This window comes from Numenius arquata, chromosome 12 (assembly GCF_964106895.1).
Source record: "Numenius arquata chromosome 12, bNumArq3.hap1.1, whole genome shotgun sequence".
NCBI lineage: Eukaryota > Metazoa > Chordata > Aves > Charadriiformes > Scolopacidae > Numenius > Numenius arquata.
In genome coordinates this window covers 31,585,767-31,606,201 of record NC_133587.1, presented here as the reverse complement: position 1 = coordinate 31,606,201, position 20,435 = coordinate 31,585,767, and positions in this window count along the sequence as shown.

Genomic DNA, 20,435 nt, shown 5'->3' with positions numbered 1-20,435 from the left:
ATAATTTTCAAGTTTTAAGATAAAAAAGTGAAAAATCAGTGAAAAGCAACTTAGATTTAAAGCTGTATTGCTATTCTACAATATTTTCCTTTACAACGTCAACATACTGAACACAAACTGCATGTGGCACAGAGAGTGAAATCATTAGCAGATATGGCACATTGTCAGTGCTTACGATGTCATGCTAAAATTTACCAAATATGGGAACTTTTTAAGCATCTTGCCTCATGCCTAACTGAATATGGCAAAATTCAAGCTGCTCATTGATCAATTTTAAGCAAAGATAATACTCTTTACATGGCAAAATAAAAAGAATCAGATGAAAAAAGGTCTCACTGTCATTAAATCTAATGTGAATAATAATTTCCTTCCGGGCACTGACATCCTCAAAAGGTCCGTTGTTGTTTCTTAAGGTGACCTGAAAGTATTTGTCATGGCTTTTTCTATGGGACTTAAAACAATAACTTCAGAGATGGATCGAATGAGGGGCCTGGTCAAGAAAGCTGTCTTACTTGAAAAATACAGGAGGTTTGAAGAAAAATACAGGCATTTGAAGAAAATCAAAATTACATCTCCATTTAACAAAAATGTTTCCAAATGACAAGCCCAAATCTGCATAAATTGACAAAAAATAAAACAAAACAACCAACCTGCCATGTTTATTTCACTATTGGTATAGAGTATAAATTAAGGCCTCAGAAGAAGAGGGAAAGTGCATCTTTCAATTCAGCAGCCTTGGCATCAGAAGAAAGTGCTATATTGTTCTTCACACAAACCGTCCCCATTAGAGCTCAAGATGTTCTTTTCCTTTTAATCCTCATTTGTACCCCTTAGCCATTTGTTTAGAATTAAATTAACTGCAATTTGGAAAATGTGGATGAAAGGTAGTGCATTGAGTAGATATCACATGTTTCCTGAATAGTGCCTGTTCTGCCTCTTTCACAGCCATTCATTGTGCCTGAAAGGGTGTAGTGTGTGAATTGTTGGACTGTCACTCTGCGGTGAAGTCTAGTAGCCAGTATTACCATGGAAACAGCAGGAAAAAGACAATTAACAAAATGGTTCTGATTTTCCTTATTTCTTGGGGGAAGGGGTGTTCATTAGTGACTTTTTTGTTTTCTTTTGTTATTTTCTGAGAAGACACACAGGGGAAGGGGAGGCATCTTCTTGTTAAATTAGATATTGTCATCACTGCAGGCCTAGTAATACAACAGAAATGTGTGTTTGTGTAATAAATTGTGAGTTTTTAAGTGTTGTCTAGTCTTATTCCTTTCTTTCCCATCACAGAAAAGAAGTCTCAAAATATTCTTAGGTGAGCGACTGTTAATGAGCAGAGCCTGTGAGTTTAACCCTCACACATTCATTGGACTTTTAATTAGTGCCTCTCAGAATCACTCCTATGACAGAAACACAATGTAGGCCTGAGAGGGGTTTAAACCAAAAGGGGGCTCTCTTTAGATTTTTAGCATTAGTTTAAAATCAAATAAGTTGGAGTAAAGTGCTGAGGGCTGCTGTAAAAGGCAGAATTTTGCGCCTGAAGGACATTCCAAAGCATTGGTCTAACTATAATTTCAAGGCAGCCAAGTTCGCATTCTGCATCCAGAAGCATGCAAAACAAAGGGGAGAAACTCAGGCTATGAAAAACACCTCTTCCTTTAAAATTGTTATTCCCACATAACAGCATTACTAACCTTCACACATTGTAATTAAAGGAAAAAAAATATGCAAATTCTATACTAACATTTTATATCAAGCATTCCCAAAAGACTGAACCCCAGGTTGTGATCATGTTGCATGGATCTAGGGATTTCAAAACCAAAAAGAACTCTCCTCCTGGTTTATACAGATGCAGTCGAGATCAGTACCAGACTCATATTCATTTATTGATCCTTTCCATAGTATAAGCAATACACGTAGCCGGAAAACTGATGGAGAACGTTGTGATTAGACAAGTCCTACTTCTTTATGCTTGTTTAGATGTATGACAACATAACTTTGTATACTACTGGTAGGTTTCACCACTGATACACTAAAAACAGACACACAGTATTCTGCAGTATTGGCCAAAAACACCCTGGTAAATGTATGTTGTAATATATCAAGCCTGTTGTTGGAATGGAGGTGTCCTGTAGTGTCTATTTGAATAGCAACTAAGCCTTTGGGAATGAGGGCTTTCCTGCATCTCTAGACTCCTCTGAAGTGCAATTAATAAACAGTAAAATATCTTCTTTTTTTTTTTTTTTTTTTTTTTTTTAAGGAAGAAGTTGCTATGAACTCCTACATTTTCTCTCTCAATAAAAACACGGAAAAGGGATTTACCTGCTTTGCTGTCTAACACACTGCCATGCCTCTCATATTCTCTTTATGCCTGAAATGGTATTTGTTTTCAGACCCCAATTTATTTCTGTATGTCACTCTGTTATGGTTTTTATTGCCAGACATTGGTTTAAATAAAAGTGCTGATTCTTGAAAGAGTGATGGTTGCTGGTGAGTAACCTACAGAGAATTATTTACAGGAGTGTGTTGCATTTGAAGAAAGGTGAACGGTGCAGGAATAAAACAACAGAATACATACTAAGAACATAGTGCAGAGATTTGGGATGTGTTAAAAGAGGAAAGGAGAAGAACAAGTGGAAAAAGTATTAGATGGAAAGTCCTGGTGGCTGTTCGTATGCCCCAGGTAAATACAACAGTCCTCTGAAACAAATCAGTAGAAAAGAGGGCAAGCCTAGGGAACATATGCTGAAGGCATACCCTGACTGAAAGGATATTCTCCAGCAGTATTCAAGTAGATGGTTAACAGAGGAAGAGGAGGAAAAAATATAGGTTTAAAAACAAAAATTGAGGCAACCATCAGTTTATCTGAAAACAAATACTGAATGGTCTCAGTCTTAATAAATCTGTGAAGTAAAAAGAGGAATGGGAGCTGTAGATGTTTCTTTGATCCACAGCAGTCTAACTAATGTCATGTTTTGCATTACGAGCTTACAGAAGATGCAACATGCACATAACTGTAAGTAGAATTCGGCACTGAAGCTATACAAAATTATTTTAATGTCATATCATGAAGAAAACTCATTTATGTTTTTATTTCTTAGTCTCCAATTAAGGCAGTTTCTGTTGTCCCTGAGCTCTGATCAAAGAGTCTTCTAGCAATGTTATTAATACTAGTTTCTGAAATATGTTCATTTCCATTCAACAAGCAATCTTTGCTGTTGATCTCACCTATTTGGCTTTAGATTACAACATAGATCTCAGCAGAAACCCAAGAAATGCAATGAAGAGCAAACTATTTACTCAGAGGTAAACCATCTTAAGACAGACTTTTTTTTCACTTCCCTTCACTGTCATTATGATTTCAACAATGCTCCATTCACTCCCACAAACTGTTTTACTTTTATTATTAGTTAAGGTAATTGGTGTTTTCATAGGGTTCAACATGTTCCTTGCTTTACTTAGTCCTTAGCACTAACACTAATGCCCTTGGAATACAACACTTTGTACGTTTGCCTGGGGTTTAACTTCTGCAGGAGTGAAGCACAGACTCTGGCATCTTCCTTAGAGATCACATCACCTAGAGAAGACTTTTAATCCAAACAATGAGAAAGGGGGGAAAAAAGCACCAGGTAAAAATCTGAAGTTTGTTGTAAGCTTACTTTAGCCCCAGTCAAACAAACCATGTTTATTTGATTGATAAGTGTGCAGGGTAATTAAAGGTAAAAATAATTAATTAACTTCTTTGCAGCCAGTTGTGCCAAAGTATGTGCATATTTTGTGCCTACTTGGATTGTGGACTCAAATATGCAAAGATTCACAGAGGTCGGTTATTTGGGTATGTGTGGAAAATCACATTATTTAAACTGGTATGCATGTATGTAGCTATTCTTGTAACTAAATGTGAAAATTTATACAAGAAATTGCTCAAGGCTCACTTTGTGAAAACAGCCTTTAGATTTTTTGATAATTCTTCTTTAGAATCTGCAAATTGGGCTAAAAAGTTTCAAGGAACAACTTTTCTGGTGAAATTGCTCACTTTCGTCTGAGTTGGAGATCCTGAAAAAGCCGTGCTATATTTGTGCATTTAATTTCTAGATACAGACAAAAAAGAGAAGTGTAGTGTGGGAGGAATATTGTTGAGCTATTGCTTTTCTAAATGAAAGAGTTAATAGAACTTATACAAGCCTCCAGAACTGTTTGATACATGTCGGGCTTAACCCTTAATTGGTTGAATTTTTCCACCCAATCCAACTTGCTTATATAAGTAAAACCTGAGCTTCTTCAGATGTTTTGATTTCTGGAGATCCCATTTAAAAACTGAAAGCTTACACAGAATTCACGTACAATGAAACTGGTAAATATGAGGAGTTATTTGGTACAAATACCCTTTTTTTTTTTTCTTCACGGTGTACAACATCCATTAGGGAAGGCAATAGGGCATTATTATTACATTGACTATAAAGGAAGCATGACATAAATCTTGGTCAGCTTGGCCATCATATGCTGCTGACAGTAGTTGTAGTCAAATTCCTGATAATAAAGAGTACTATGAGGTCCTTACTGCTGAAATGAGAGGACTTTCAGTTTGCATTTCATTAGTATATCAGCTCAGAATACCAGCAGAGATTTTTTCTGACATTGTATTGGGGCATTAGTTAAACACTGGCATTGATGAACGAAGGACATTAGCTTAGCCACTTTCTGCATGTTTGCATTGACTCAAATTTCTCTACAGAGCCTGAAAGATTTGTAACTTCAGTTCACTGTGGAGGCTCAAGTAGCATGACTGACAGCTGACAAAACAATTTTATATGTTTATCATTTGTTTTGCAACCAGTTGTGAGAACAATATGGTCAACCAGCAGTTGTCTGTGTCCACATACATTAATCTGTCACAGCTACCAAATTTTCATTCAAGGAAAACTATTAAGAAAATATGAATGTGTCTGTGCATATATTTATGCTGGAGAACATAATTGTTTTCAGCCCTACCCAGAAAATACTCATAAGATGTTTACTTTGCAATGTGCAGCAGCCAAGATACCAGACACTAACACTTTAAAAATGCATATGCATTTTGTGTGGATTGCATTTCAGCAAGTGGTTAAGGACCAGGATTTGCCATGAGACAGTCTTCCCAGAAAATATGTATACCAGAAATATCTCTGCACAAGATCAGTATGAGGATTTCCTAAGAAAAATTAACACTTAAACTTTCCTGCAAGTGTTATGCACAAAACACTTGAGATAGGTAGACAGACAGACAGATAAATATGAACGTACGAATCTTCACCAAGTGCTTATCTATATTATTACTCAACTATCTCAGTTTTTTGTGCTCTAGTTTGATATTGAGTTTTGTGCCTATTTCCCTTAGAAGATCAAACTATGTCTGTGTCTCTGAAGTTGGTATCCTGATGGTTTGCTGATTGATATGCTACTAGTATTTTTCAACTCAATGTGACAAAAAAATCACAATCTCAAATATATTTTACATTTTCCATGTAAGTCATGGTTGAGTAGAGAAGAGAGACCTGTTAATGCAGCCTGACCATTAACTTTATTAGGTAAAAAGGACTCTGCAGAGGAAAGACATCAGCACTATAGGAAATCAAGGCTTTGGTCAAACTTGCACCTTATTTGATGCTGCTGAACACTCCTACAGATCACAAAGACCAATAAAGCTCTGCTTTGTTAGTTCTACTGCTCACAAAAAATATTATTATTATTATTACTACTTGTGCCTTACATTTTTATTTTGCAAAGTTGAAATTAGCAGAACAAAATGCTAGATTTGATACTCGCATAGCTATGCTCTCCTATCTGTCTCTCATATTATATATGCCAGTACTTCATAGCCTGTCTAGTTACCAAGAGTCTTCTCCTTCTGGGCCTGAGGAACTCAACTATTGGCAAGTGATTGACTTTACTTATTACGTATGTCCAAAGAGCTGGAGAGCCATTCTTCTTATTAGGTAACAGTACTCTTTTTCACAGAATCTATTTCTCATCATGCTACACGGTTTAACAAGATTATTGGAAGCAAGTATCTATAACGTTTTAGGAATCTAGTTTCTTTAAGATACATGCTTCCCTTTCAGAGGGTGATTTCAAGACATGCATACCCCGTTTTGCTTTAATAACTTAATGTCACACAAAGTTACCATGCCTTAGAGAAAAGATCTCTGCTGTCCACTGGACAGCACCACTAATGAATAAATAAGCTGTGGGGATACTTCTTCTTGCTATCCATTTTTATCTACGATAGCCTCAATTTTAACTTGTTTTTCATTGTTTTGGACTCCAGTGAACTTTCAAGAGTCTCATCAGTAACATGCTGCCTGAAAGCAATGTTTAGGTAGTAATATCTTAGAATTATCATTATTTATAAAGCAATAAAAGAAAAAACAGAAATATGTTAGAGGAGTGACTTAAAATATTGCCAAGAACAGTAAAAAAGCAAGAATCTTCAGTCTGCTATCATGACCTCTTATGCACATGCTGTAGGTAAAAATTGTGTCAGTTTTGACAACGTTTTCATCAATGTAAGCTTCATGAGAGTCTTATCCTTCAGGTAAGTATCCTCTGCAGGACAAAGACCTCAAGCCAGTTAGTTGGCATCTGACAGTAGAAGATTAACCCGTGGCAGGAAGGAAACTGTAAACATATCTGACTTGAAAAAATTCTTTTCTCCTTTTGTTTTATTTTTCTTTTCTGCTTCCACTGAGCAGACATAGCGCGATTGCTACAGCATTATCAACTTGGTCCATAGTCATAAAGGACCGTACTCCTCCTGTTTTGTATTTGGTGAAGTAGACACCTCCCAGGCCTAGCCATGAATGTGTGGGAAAAGTTCCTCCCTACTATTTAAAATTTGATTCTCATGAGCACTAAGGCCATTTTTCACGATACAGACATAGGAAGGTGTCACCATGAGTGATATTTTAAAGGTCCTTTATAATGCTACAATGATGTAAAGTAGCCGTAATGTGAATGAGAGGTATTCCCCAAGGGTATGGAGGAAACATCAAACACTTACAGAGGTCTGGCAGAGATCCAGGAGAGGAGCTGATTGTAGAAAGATCACAAAGGTAGTTTTTATGTGTCAGTAGCACATACGTAGGATTTTATGGCAGCAGAAGTCCAAAGACTTACTGTCACAAGCCTATCCATGTAAATAACCACATGAGCTAATTGGAGTTTTCCTAAAAATAGACTGCATTGTTCATTTATATGGAGATGTTGTGTTAAAAGAAAGCATTACCTGTTAAATGTGTTTCCACCATCCTGTAGATTGTTATTCTTTTCTCAAACAACAGTGCCACTCCAAAGCAACATTCCTATGTAATTGTATATTCAATTAAAATAAAGCTGCCTTAACAACAGCTGAATTCTCTGTAATTGTTTGATGTCATGAAAAACAAACAACTCCCCAAAGAATAATGAGTCAACATCTGTTCTTTCCCCCTCCTCCCCTCCTGATTCTCTGGGTAGCCGAGGGAAACTTCATTTGGGGATGCTCGAATAGCATTGGGTCAACTTTGTCTTTGGTGTAATTTCAGTGGAGTGAGTGTAGCTGCACAGGGCATTAATCTGGTCTCATTATTTTAAAGCAGAATTTAAATGTGCCAGAAACAGTACTGTTAGCTACTGTTAGTAGCTGTTTATAGCTGTAAAACAACACAAAACTGTTTTTGAGCCTCTTCTAGTCTGAATCAAGCTTTAAATAACCACGATAGAATCCAGAAGAAACTTAGACCTTATATAAAATTGCATTTAAAGAATTTGCCTTCATTCAGTGCTATGGGGATGGAAAAACCTCTGGTCATCCAAGCATATAAATGTTGTGAAATTAACTTTTAGACCAATATCACTTTTTAACATTGAGGTAATATCTAATATAAGTATATTAAAAGAGATTTTATTAAAGAACAGAAGACCTAGACATGACCCAAAATTCCAACTTAATATGGAAGTGATTCTCTAATTTAAAGGTTTGTTAGTTGTTGTTATTAAGGGGGAAAAAAATAAAAATCTTTGCACACCTCTGTTCCAACAACAAATCAAAAGACGAATTGTAAAAAGTGGCCTTTTTACTTCATCTGGAACCGTATAAGGAAGCATTTTCAGTGACATGCAAAGACATGTCTTCAGTTTTATAGACTTCAGCGTTGGAGACTGTACAATTCTCTGTGGATTCTTTCCAGGCTTTTTACCATTTGGATATTTTTCTGACACCTACTACGTCTGTTTCTTGATTAATTTTAAGTACATTTCATCCTGTCATGGTCTGGAGAAAAGGGTACTATTTTCCTTCCTACAACAGTTTTGAAGATGATTGTCCTTCTCTTTCTTCTTCATGCTGGAACCATTCTTACATGAGTCTCATATTCAGCTCATAATTTAATCTTCTATCTGCTCTCCTGAAGAAGTAAATCAAAGCCTGATTCTTTATTGCATGCTACACTGTGTAGTCAATGATTCCTAAATTTGGCACTTTCCACTGAGCTTTATTCCATTTCATTCTATTTTTCTCAAACCGTTTCTCCAGTCTATTATTGTTATTTTGAATTCCAGTCTTGTCTCCCAATGTATGTTAAAGTCCCTTTCATATTCATGCCACTTGTGGGCTTAACACAGGTTTCTATTTACTCAGGTCATTGGTGAAAGCCTGAGTAGAAATAGATCTGGACAGACCCCAGCAGAACAGCTAATTGTGTGCTTTTTCTTGACAGTGAATCACTGATACATATTCTTTAAGCTAAAATCCTTACTTCCTTGTCCCAGTCATATATATCTGAACACCTATGGTTCAGAATTGCTGACAATTTCTGGAAGCTTGAATGACCTGGATGCTTTTCACCTTCTAAAATCAATCCTTATGTCTTCACTCTGGTAGTTACTGTATCTTTTCATATTCCGTATTAATTACTACACATCAGCTGTCAGGCATAAAAGTTCATACTTTTTATTCATTGCTTTTGTTGAGTACAATGTTCCATTTCTTTACACAATTAAACTGCACCAGTACTTCATAGCCTTTAAAGAAGAGAAGTGTTTGCAAAGATTTTTTCCTTTTGTTTTCCAGGGTTCCTATTGTCCAGCAGAAGACTTTGAGTGTGAACTGTTACCCTATTTATGCTTGTTTTTTAAGTTATTTATGGAGAAAATTGTGCAATGTTCTCTCTAGGTAAATAACACACAGTGAACATTTATCAGCATGGATTACTTGTTGTGCAATAGAAGACTTTTCCAACATACAGCTCCACAAGGGACAGGAGTAAATGAAAGAGGAGGCAGCAACAATATGATTATGGAAACAATGCCAATTTGTAAATGAAAAGCTTTCAATCTTTTTTTTTTTTCTTTTTTTTCCCTGAGGCATAGTGCCCATGGGCATTTCTAAGTAGATCTGGGCAGGCCTGCAGATAAATCAAAACTCAGACAAGCCGAGGACCTGGCTATTCTCCATGAACAAAAATACAAGCCAAGCTGTTAATGTTTGCTACCCATTTACCCCCCCAAACCTCCCCCCCCCCCAAAAAAAAAAAATTAAAAAAAATATTTCTGTGTAAAGATATATAAATTCAATATGACTGTGAAGAAACCATACCAAAGGATTGTCTTTATTCACAGATGTGAAGCCAAGGCAAAGCTTATAACTCAACAGGATCTCAAATTAAACTTCCTTTAAACCAAATCTAAGTTTAAGTTCTGTAAATGTATATAATTGAAGTAGGATAACAGGAACTTTAATGTCAACATAATCAGGTCTCAGGAACAAGTAAATCAGGTCTTTATTGGAATAAACAGTTCTTACACAGCATAAAATTACACCTTTTGCAGAAAAGGAAGTTAGAGAGACAGGGAAGGATGAAAGAGGAGCCTGTTAGAGACCTGATAATTAAAAGGGTCTTTTTCAAACAAAAACAGAAGATTATAACTTGAGTAAAAGAAATAGCAATGCTTATATATGCACTTACTATCAACAAAGGTCCTTGCATTTAAGTAAAACAATGCTTATGAAGAAAAATAAGATAAGCTATAAGCAGAAACGTTTCCAAAGAAGAATATTGTTCATGGATTTCCATAAAATAATAATGACTGTTTAGAAATGTCCCTTTTAAATTATCATGGACTAAATCAGAGACTAGAACTAAAATGTAGCCACTCTGAAAAATAATGGTAGTGGAGGCTGCTGTTCTCTATGCATGTTGTTCACATTTACTCTGAAAACATATAGTTCAGTTTAATTAGCATGTGATTGAAAAGTGTGATGTCTTGTGTTCTGTGTTGCTAAATGGATTTCCTCATGCTGGGGAATATGTAAATTCCTTGAAGAATTGTTTACGCTACCAGAGCGGCTTTTAAGTAATTTTGATGACAAGAATTAAAGTAGGCAGTCTACATAGTTATTTTGAGGATTTAATATAGTTGTGAACACGAGAGTGTAAATAACTTTTTCAAGGAGCCAAAGCAGTCTGTGAAAACAGCTGTATAGATTTAATTTTTTTTTAATTTTTTTTTTTTTTTTCATTTCATGGAACAGTAGAGTTTAATTGCAGCTTTTGTCCTTTCTCATTTCTGGCAGCCAAAAATAAGATGAATAAATGTAAAAAAAAAAAAAAAAACCACCTCTCCTTCGAAGCACTGAATATCATTTAAAAAGAAAAGATTTAAGTATTTCTGTATATTCCTTCTCTGGGCTATAAAAACATTAAATGTCTCTGGCTTCATTTATTTCACAAAGTGCATTTCTGATTCACTGTGGTTGTATAAGAGAAAAATATGAATTAAAGTGTAAATTATGCTTCTTTCAAAGCTACATATTTTTATTTTTCAGAATGTCAGAGGCAAAGTACTGTCAAAAGCTTGCATAGTTCGGACAAAATTAGCAATATATGGACACTGAAATTTCAACTACACTACACTTACAGCTTTCAGAATCAGTTTTATTATGAGCCAGCCCGAAAAAAACAAAGAGCTTTCTGAGAAACATAATTTCCAGGAAAAAAAAAAAAAGATAAATTAAAAAAAAAAATTAAAAATGTTATACTGTCATGTTTTTCGGGCATATAATATTTTGAAAAAGACTTTGAAAGGGAAAGTTATTTCAAGATAAAAACCTGAAAAACAATCCTGACAAGAAAATGTGTCTTTATATCTTTCCTGCTTGCTTTCAAATTGGAAATAAGTTGTAAATTAAATCAATGAAGATCGGAGAATTCTCCAGTTCTGTCCTAATGTATGGACATTAATAATCATGAGCTGTATGGGAACATGCAAGTGAAGTTGTATCCCCAGCCTTGTCACCCATTCCAATCATCAGACACACTAGTGGACATTCTTCAGTAATTCTTCTCATCAGTCGCATGGATTTAAACAAAACTTTGATATAATCATAACTAGTGGTGCTCTCTCTGGAGAGAGGATGATTCAAAGAGGGAGTGGAAAAAAATTAACACCATGATGTCTTATTAAGAGAATATAAATTAAGTTGTGATAAAGGAGAGGGAAAAAGATAAGGGAAGATAAGGGAAAGAGAAAGGACTACAAAATGGATCAGGTTTCTCAACTAGTTCTAGAAATTGCGAACCCAGAAAACCAAGGAGATCCAGTGCACCAAAATCAATGAAGAGTCTATTGACTTAAGTGGTGCCACATCACAGACTCTTTTTGTCCTTAAACCTTAGAGATATACCAGGATAAGACAACTATCTAACCACATGAAAGAAACCTCTGCTCTAAAAAGTCACAGATTAACTTAAAATTAAGGAATTTCTGCAAATACTTGTTACCCTGTGTCTCTTACCAGACAGGTATATAATGAATAGCTTAGCAGGTGATAACAAGTAGAACAAAGGATGAAAACCTATCCAAGTGCAGACAGCATTTGGTTTTAATTTTATTAATGTACTAGAAACAAAGATAGACACAACCAACCAGTCACAATACTAACAAGAAACAAAAATAATATTCTTTGTACTTGCAGCAAGATTTTCTTTTGTTGACGTAGAAAACCCTTCTGTTTATGGATTGCAACATCCTTCTTAGAAGTAATAAAATCCTGTCTGACATTTTGTGGACATCAACTTGGCTTCAAAAGGCATTTCTTAAAACTGCAAGCTTTGTATGTCCAGTTTCTGAGGCTAATACATTATATAAAACGTACAGAATAATTCCTGATCTTTTCAATACCTATTGAATTCATGAGGTTTGGAAAGTGACAAAGGAAAGAAATCCTACCATTAATCTTCTAGTGCTGATCATTCAGATGTGTCAGATTTCAAATTTGGTAGATGAAAATCAGGAAATACTTTAAAAAGCAGATTGACTTTTACCAATGTGTTGAAGAAAGATAATCTGGCTTCAGCTGCAGCCAGCATAATCAACTGGTTTTGATTTCCTACAACTATTTCAAGACATAAACTATGTCTGCTAGGTAACATAGTCACCAATACACTGGTTCCCAAAAGCAAGACAGAATTCATGGAAATTCAAGGAAATTTCAGTGTGCTACAGGGATTGGCTTGATCTTGGCTACCTTAGTGACTCAAGCAGGACTCATATTTATGACTGAACTAATCACAAATTTTTCCACTACAGAAGTGTTCAGACAAACTACTAGTTCCCACTGCATAAAAGTAAATAAAATTTAATTTTAGATTCTTGTCTTTTCATAATATCAGCTTTTGTACCTGTACTACAAGAACATATGGAGTATGGGAAAAAATTGAAGTGTTAATTGATTTTGTTTGAGTTCTGTTACCCTCTGCTTGGTGTGAATTGTTAAGTTGTCAAAACATTAAGTTATATAAGGACTAGAGCAGAGAAACAAAAAGATAATTCTATTGATATCAGAGGTGTGTCTTCAGCTAACATACTACATTCACACAGGTTATCCCATCTCAGACTGATGAAAAATAAGGGGATGAACAAAAGAGCAATGAAAATTAAAGAAAAAGCCTGTTCTCAGAAAATGAAAACTAGTTTTGCTTTCTTTAGAAAAGAGAATAAAATGCAGAATATCTGTTACAGGAAATATGTTGAGTTCAAGAATTTAAGTACATTGAAATAGACTGAGAAAACAAACATGCACCAGAGTATCAAGAGTATCTTGGATTATTATAATTATCCCCCAAAACATTAAAAGGAGCATGTATCTTTGTGTTTTACAAGTGCAGCTATTAGAAATTAAGATCTAATATGGGAGAACAGATTACTTGCTGTTTCTGTGAAGTTATGTCACCTTCCTCAGAAGCATCAGGTATAGGCAGTTGATATGGATAAGATTTTGGAATGATGGAGTAAGATCCAATAGAGCAATTCCTGCTTTTACATGTACTGAGAAAAATATCAATGGAATAGAGTAATACACACAGAAACCTCCCAAAAGCTCTGACTACATCCTATGGAATAGGTATTTGATCATGTATAATTCAGATTATGGTCTGAAGTAAAAAACAATGTCTCCGCAGGATTACACGGAGTTTTCTCTTGCCAAGCATTCATACACTGAAGGCAAGAAGAATAAAAGAAAGTAATAATTAACCAGGTTGGGATTAATTCCTCTTCCACTGTCATGTTGGGTCTAGCTTCAATGCAATGCATCATTCTCATGTCAAAATACTGGAAAGCAGAATCCAGGCAACAACTTAGTTTAAGTTTATTTCTGTCATTAAAAGAAAAAAAAAAAAAAAAGAGGAAGAGGAAACTTCAGGAAGTTTGAAACTGAAGTTCTGTCCTGAACTTCTGTCTCAAGTTATTTCATCACCATAATAACACTTTTAACCCATAAGAAAAGATAAGCATTCTTTTACACAGCAAGAAAACCAGGAAGTAAGTATTGAAGGTAGAAATGAATAATGATACTTGAGAAAAAAAAAAACAAACTTTGCCTTTGTAAGAGAAGAACATATTACATCAATACAGAGTCAATATTTGGAAATAATTAGCCAGTTGATAGCTAGCTGATAATACTGCAATGAACATACGCAAACGTGTGGATTGGAAACTCACAATCACCTCAAAATTAACTGCACAATATAAAGAAGACTTTGCAAAATAGCAAGTCAGATGACTTCTACCTTAGCAAAATTCACCCAGGAGACAAACACAACTAATTGAACCTCATACATATAAACTCTGAAGTGATGAACTATCACAGCTTCATGAATCTTTTTTCTTTGTTTGGAACATTTCTTGTTGTTTGCAGTCACCTAAACATAGGAAGTTTCTGGGAATTTGTAATATTTCTTGAATGCCTTCTTTCTATTGTGGGATCTTTCAATATTATTCTTTTTAACTTTAATGAACAAAGAATGTGAAATCTGCTGGCAACTTGCTTGCTACCATGACTGAGACTATATATTGTAATTAAGTTGTGTCTTGTTTATTTTAATTTTTTTTCTCTGTGGATGCAAAATGAGAAACCTGTGGATCCCAATTATATGGGAAATTCCAGCTTCAGGAACATTGGTTGGTCAGAAGAAATTTGTGGAAAAAAAGGGACCATTACAAATTAACCAATTTTTGATTGTCAATTTATGTGCTTTTTTAGTCCCAGTTCTGCGTGTAGAAAAAATGCATTCTTTTGATTCTAAGGACTGTTGATTTTCTCAGTTTCTTTGTACTTCTATTCTTGAATCTCCTTCTTTGCAACATATCTGTGCATTGCTTGCACTCCATAATGTTATCCAGAGGATGAATCAGCTGATGAATAGTGATAAATATGATTTAAATAATCCTGGAATCTGCTGTGATCGTTTCATAATTAAATACATAATAAATAGATAAAATGTTTCCATTACGGTAACATTCTGAATGAGAAGAAGGTGGAGAATTCAGAGAAGCAGATTATCATACAACAAAGCAGATGCTGTAAATCTGTATTAGATAATCTGCTATTTATTCGCTTCTATTTTGCTACCTCTCTCCCAAAAGAAACACAGCTATTTTATGCCTCACTTACTTTCTGTAGTGGCAGATCTACATTGGACTTGGGAAAGCAAGCTACATCAGCCATGCAACTCAAATACCGTGAAGCAGAGGTACAGGTAAGGGACAAATATAATGATTGTATATTCCCATTTTTAATGAAAATATAAGAAATTATTTTATTTGTCAAAGGAAGGAGGATAAACTATGCAATCTGCCGGCTTCTATAAGAGTATCATGATCACCTAGCATTTTTATAAGATAAAATAGTTAAAATAGTTATGTTTTTCATTTGTGATGACATGATAAAATTACCTGGTTTGGAATTCTTCTCTTTAAGCATCCATTTACATACTGGCCTTTTATAAATTGGCATAACGGTTTGTTTGGTATCTATAATCTATTGCTGGATGAGAAAGACCATTATTACAATTTTAATGATATGAGGGTTTGGCTTTTATGTTAATTCTGACAACATTATATTATAAAAATATTGTATGTTTCACCACAGTTCTGATCACTTAAGTTAACACTTGTTAAATGGCTAATTTTTACCAAGTGCTGAGCCTTCTTAAAGCTGTATTTTACTTGGCAATAATAGCTTTTAAAAGAAGCTGCACTGGTTGCAGACAGACGAGTTAAATTCATCTGTATTGATAAAAAGCCACTGATTTGAGTGGATTGACCACAAAGATGAAGTTGGTCCAGAGTGCCGGAGAACAGTCACTTGCTCTCTTCTTGCCAAGTCAATTTCAGTCCAAAAGAAAGAAAACATTACCCTTTTATGGTCTAGTCTGGAAATCTCCGTAGAGTTAGAGAAGTACTCAAGTATCTCTCCTTGTTAATGCTCCCTTTCTCCTGCCCTATAAGAAACCTGAAATAAGTCAAGAAGAACTGTCAAATTACCAGTAGCTAAATGAAAATTGTTCCTGTCCTTAGTGCTGTAAAGAGGCTTTTCTTCAGTTTTTGTTTCAAGTCTGGAATGGTGAAAGGAAGGATGAAAGCATGCAGAATGGATCTCTGTGTAATCCATTTTATAATCTGTTTTTACAACTGCCAGTTGACTGAGAGCATGTTTTCTCAGTCCAGGAAGATGAGTCAACTAACATACTTCATTTGGCTTCCTTCTCACCCTCACCTTCAAATGTATACAAGGGAGACTGATTCCTATCCGAGTCATCACATAAGGATCACTGCATTCTTACCTAAATAGTCCTTACATTGCTAAGCACTGTAAGGACTTTGTAAGGAACAGGAAGGACTACAAGCATATCTAAATACTCATATAGTGTATGTCTTCATAACCTCTCCTGAATATTCAGACTGTACATGACTAAATTTGATTACTGGCAATCTGTAACTTGATTATAATAAATCTTCTTTTCAAGGTTTATAGGGTATTTTTTTTTGGAAAGCAAAACATGAAACCCTATTACTAATTTTGTGCAACTAATTGTCATAAAATTACCAGTGTGTGCTTCATCAACTCTGATTTCATAAAGGTAGCTTTAAAGGTAGTGAAGCAGGAGGCAAGAGCAGGTTTTGGCCAGCCTGACAAAACAACACACCTGCTGGATTACAATGGAAAGTGATAAGTGGAAAAACAGATTTGCTAACAGAGGGTAACTGAGAAAAGTTTCTGCATGTATCTGAAAGAAATGGAGAACCAAAAATTATTTAATCCTGTAGGAAGTCAGATTTCATGTCCTTGATATTGTTCTCTTTAAGAGAAGATATTAACAAAAACAAAGGAAACAAAATCTTGTCGTTCTTTTGAAGCTGAAAGAGGAGGTTATTTTATTTAGTAAAATGCCAATTGGGTATTTTTCATCAGTTTTGAGCTTTGGTTCTCTTCCAAAACGTAACAAACCAAATAAACAAAAATGTGGAGGTGCCTTATCACTTCTGTTTCTCCTTTCATAGGGGACTCTAAATTATATTGGTGAGAGAGAAAGATGCTAATCGGACTAATCGGACTATGGTAAAATATACCTTTTATATCAAAATCTACAACGTTTTTTGTTGTTGTTCAAATGTTGCACCTAAACTGCTCTTAGAACTTTAGAAAATAGTCATGCAACTGCACAAAGTTACCATAATTGTAAGGTTTGATCCTGCTTCTATTCAATGAATGGGAAACATTACCTGAATTTCAATGGGAAGAGAGCCACACCTTTAATTACATGAATTGTAAGGCACTTTCTTCAAACTGTAATAATTACATTAGTGATAACCAGGAAAATCTTCAGCATTTGGCTTGATAGTGAGAATGTAAAAGAAGAAAGCCAGGTCTTAAAAGAAGTGCATGTATTTTTAATAATACAAAACATATTTCAGGATTTCAAAAGCTAGAAAAAAAAGAAAGGTTGTTTGGTTCTTTTTTTTTCAAATAGGAGAGATGATGGTACATGCAAAGCTTAATGTCCTACTCAGAGTGCCAGAGGATACTTCAAGAATTATATCCTTCCAGAACTTGTCTTTCACCTGCCCAAAATGGATTTTCAGGGCTTTCTGCCAAGGGATGCCAAGTTGCTGATTTCCTATAGAAAAGCTGTGTCCAAACTGAAAACTGGAGAATGATCGAACATGGACATATGGATCGTTCTATTTCTACATCAGCAAAAGACCATCCTAATGGTTGCTGTCTGGATCTCCTGCTTGATAAATTCAGATGTGATTGGAGAAAGCGTGCAAAGTGTTTAGAGTAGTCAGCACAGTGCTGTGGTCAACTTAAAAACAGGTCAGGAATTCTAAGGGAAATTAATCAGCAAAACGAGAACTTATCAATAATTGTAACATCAGTTTTTGAAAGAATAGAAGTAGCTTGTGCTCTTGTAGCTTAAAGCGTGAGAAAAATTCCCGAGAGGAGAACATGGAGAGAGTTAAAAGCAAACAGATGTTTTCCAAGCAACAAATTAAAATTTAATTACAGTATTGTAGAGAAAAATCATGCATTATATTTGATTTGAATGTATAGTATATATGTTTTATGCTTAATAGTTACTTCTAGTAATAAAAATAAATCAGTGTAAAATATTGCCTGAATGTCCAATACCTCCTGAAGGGAAAGGGAAAAGAGATTGTCTAAGATTTACGTGAAAATATCTATAATAAAAAGGAATAAAAATTATTACTGTCATTTAAGGCTTGTTTTACACTAGCTTTTGAATTTTCTCATCTTTTCAGATTACAGTAGCTGCCAAAAGGACTTGGAGAAGACTTCCCTGAAAGGGTTTACAGCAGACCTGCTTCTGATGTTTGAAGCAGGTATTTAATGCTACACATCATTGCCTGTAGATGTGTTTGTACTACAGTCAGGTGTCATTTAAGCCTCAGTAACTTAAATGTTAAGAGGACTAAAAGCATGGGAAGTGGTCTTCAGCATAAACCACAAAAAGTTTGCTTGAGATCCTAGGTATATATTTGGCAGCTAAAACTCCTGCTGTTTAAATAGCTTGATTATAGTATATAGCCATGCCTCGGGGTAAAAATACATTGCGTTCTCAAACTGGAAGCTACAGGAAAATGACTGATAATCTCCTGTCTTTTCTATACTGAAAGGTCCATCTGCTATGAGAGCACCCTGGAAGTTTCCCTCACCTAATTTTAAGTGTCTAAACTGATCCCCTTAGACTACCCATACAGTCTAGGTACCTCCAGAGGCGTGTCACTTCCCTCTTTTCACACACCTGCATTGCAATGAACTGAATCCTACGCTGCAGATATTTTATTTTTTCCCCCACCAACCAAGAAGCAAACCCTGGGAGTCTTACTTCAACCTTGGCTATCTAAGTTAAGGCAAAGCAACCCCAAACAGTACAGCAGCAGAAAGCTTTAATAATAGGAGCATTCAGTAATGGTTGAACAACCGGCTATTGGTGAGAGGGCACTTGGTTTTGGACTCAGTAATGGTCAGGAATCCATGTAAAAGAGTTCAAATTATGTTGTCACAAAAAATGCATCTGTTTAGTTACACATTTCATTTATTATGATGTGTATATTAGTGGAATCCAATTCCTTTTCCTATAGCAATTTCTTCCTCTGCTGGAGGTTAATTATCCTATAATCACAGGACAAATTATCCAAGTGAGATGGTGACATGTTTTACTTTATCAACTTTCTGACAAAGTCCTTGGGATTTAATCAGTTTAACACAATGTCAGTGCAGTCTAGAGGATGATATCCCTGATAGATTTGACTCCTAACTGAAACCTCAGAAAAAAGGGTTCTTGTGAACAACTGTAACCCTTTAACATCTACAGATCAGATCTGTAGATGTTAAAAAAATAAAAAAGTGTAAAACAACACCCAGTGCATCTTACCAAGTGGGGTGATAAAAAGCAGGCATTTGTAAATACTGGCTCTCACTTACCAAGCCGATGACTTTCAAGTACACAAATCGTATATGAAGAGCAGGAGGTGATCTAGGAAGCACACGCAAAGAGATACAGATCATTCTGAGGACTCATATGTACTTCAGACATGAAGAAAGACTGCATAACCAAAAATTGGTTAATTTTTCCCAGCTGTAGAAAATGATCTAATAGAAAGATATTTCCTTCACCTGCAACTCTTGCCTTTCCTCTAAAAGTTTGTATACATGTTATATAATGTTAGCTCTTGTAGTCATTGAGGAAAGTTATTCACATTACCTAACATTAACCAGCAAAGAGTTATCTGCTCTAAACTGGTGTTGTTTATCCTAAACAAAACCTGCTAAAGTAGGGGAAAGGATAAAATTTTGGAGAGCAAATTCCTGACTTCTGCTGGCAAAACACTGTATCTTATCACTGATTTACACAGACATCAGTCTATTGTGCTGCTTGCACGAGAATATAGAGCAATCAGAAAGAAAAGTTTGGAAAAATCTTAATTTTCTATTTTTGACTTTATAATCTTAGTCACATGGGCCCAGATACAGTTATGAAACAAATCAGTCTCTAGTTTTATGTAGTATTACTCATGTTCTGGTCTACAATAAGTACAAGACATATCAAAATGGACAATAATAGAGTTACAGACACAATAAGAGCCAATAGTAAGTAGTAAAGAGATGTGCACAGTGTCATGAAGGAAAGAGAGAAAAGATTCCCGTCTTATATCTTTGCAAACCCCCTCCAGCTGGTTTTCTTGGCGAGAAGCAGAAGAAGAAAAGCTATGTGGAGGATGTAGCTTAAACTGACAATCTTGAAAATGTAAATCTACTTGCAAAAAACTGCATAAGCTCTGTAGAAAAACTGCATTCTGCCGAGTGATTCATTATTTTAATGACTTCCTCTCTTTTCCTTCATGCAAGCTGCTTCAATCCCTGTTAAGGATTTAGCCTTACAATGAAGCTTTTATAACTTTCTGGATCTTTTTCATGTTGGCATATGGGCCATTCCATTTATGCAAGGACAAGAACAAGGTGGAGAACAGTTGTCCTGTGGGATAAGGAAAAATTCAAACCTGAACTGGCCAAGTATTGCTCTGAAATACACGGTGAGTTGCTTTTTCCCTTA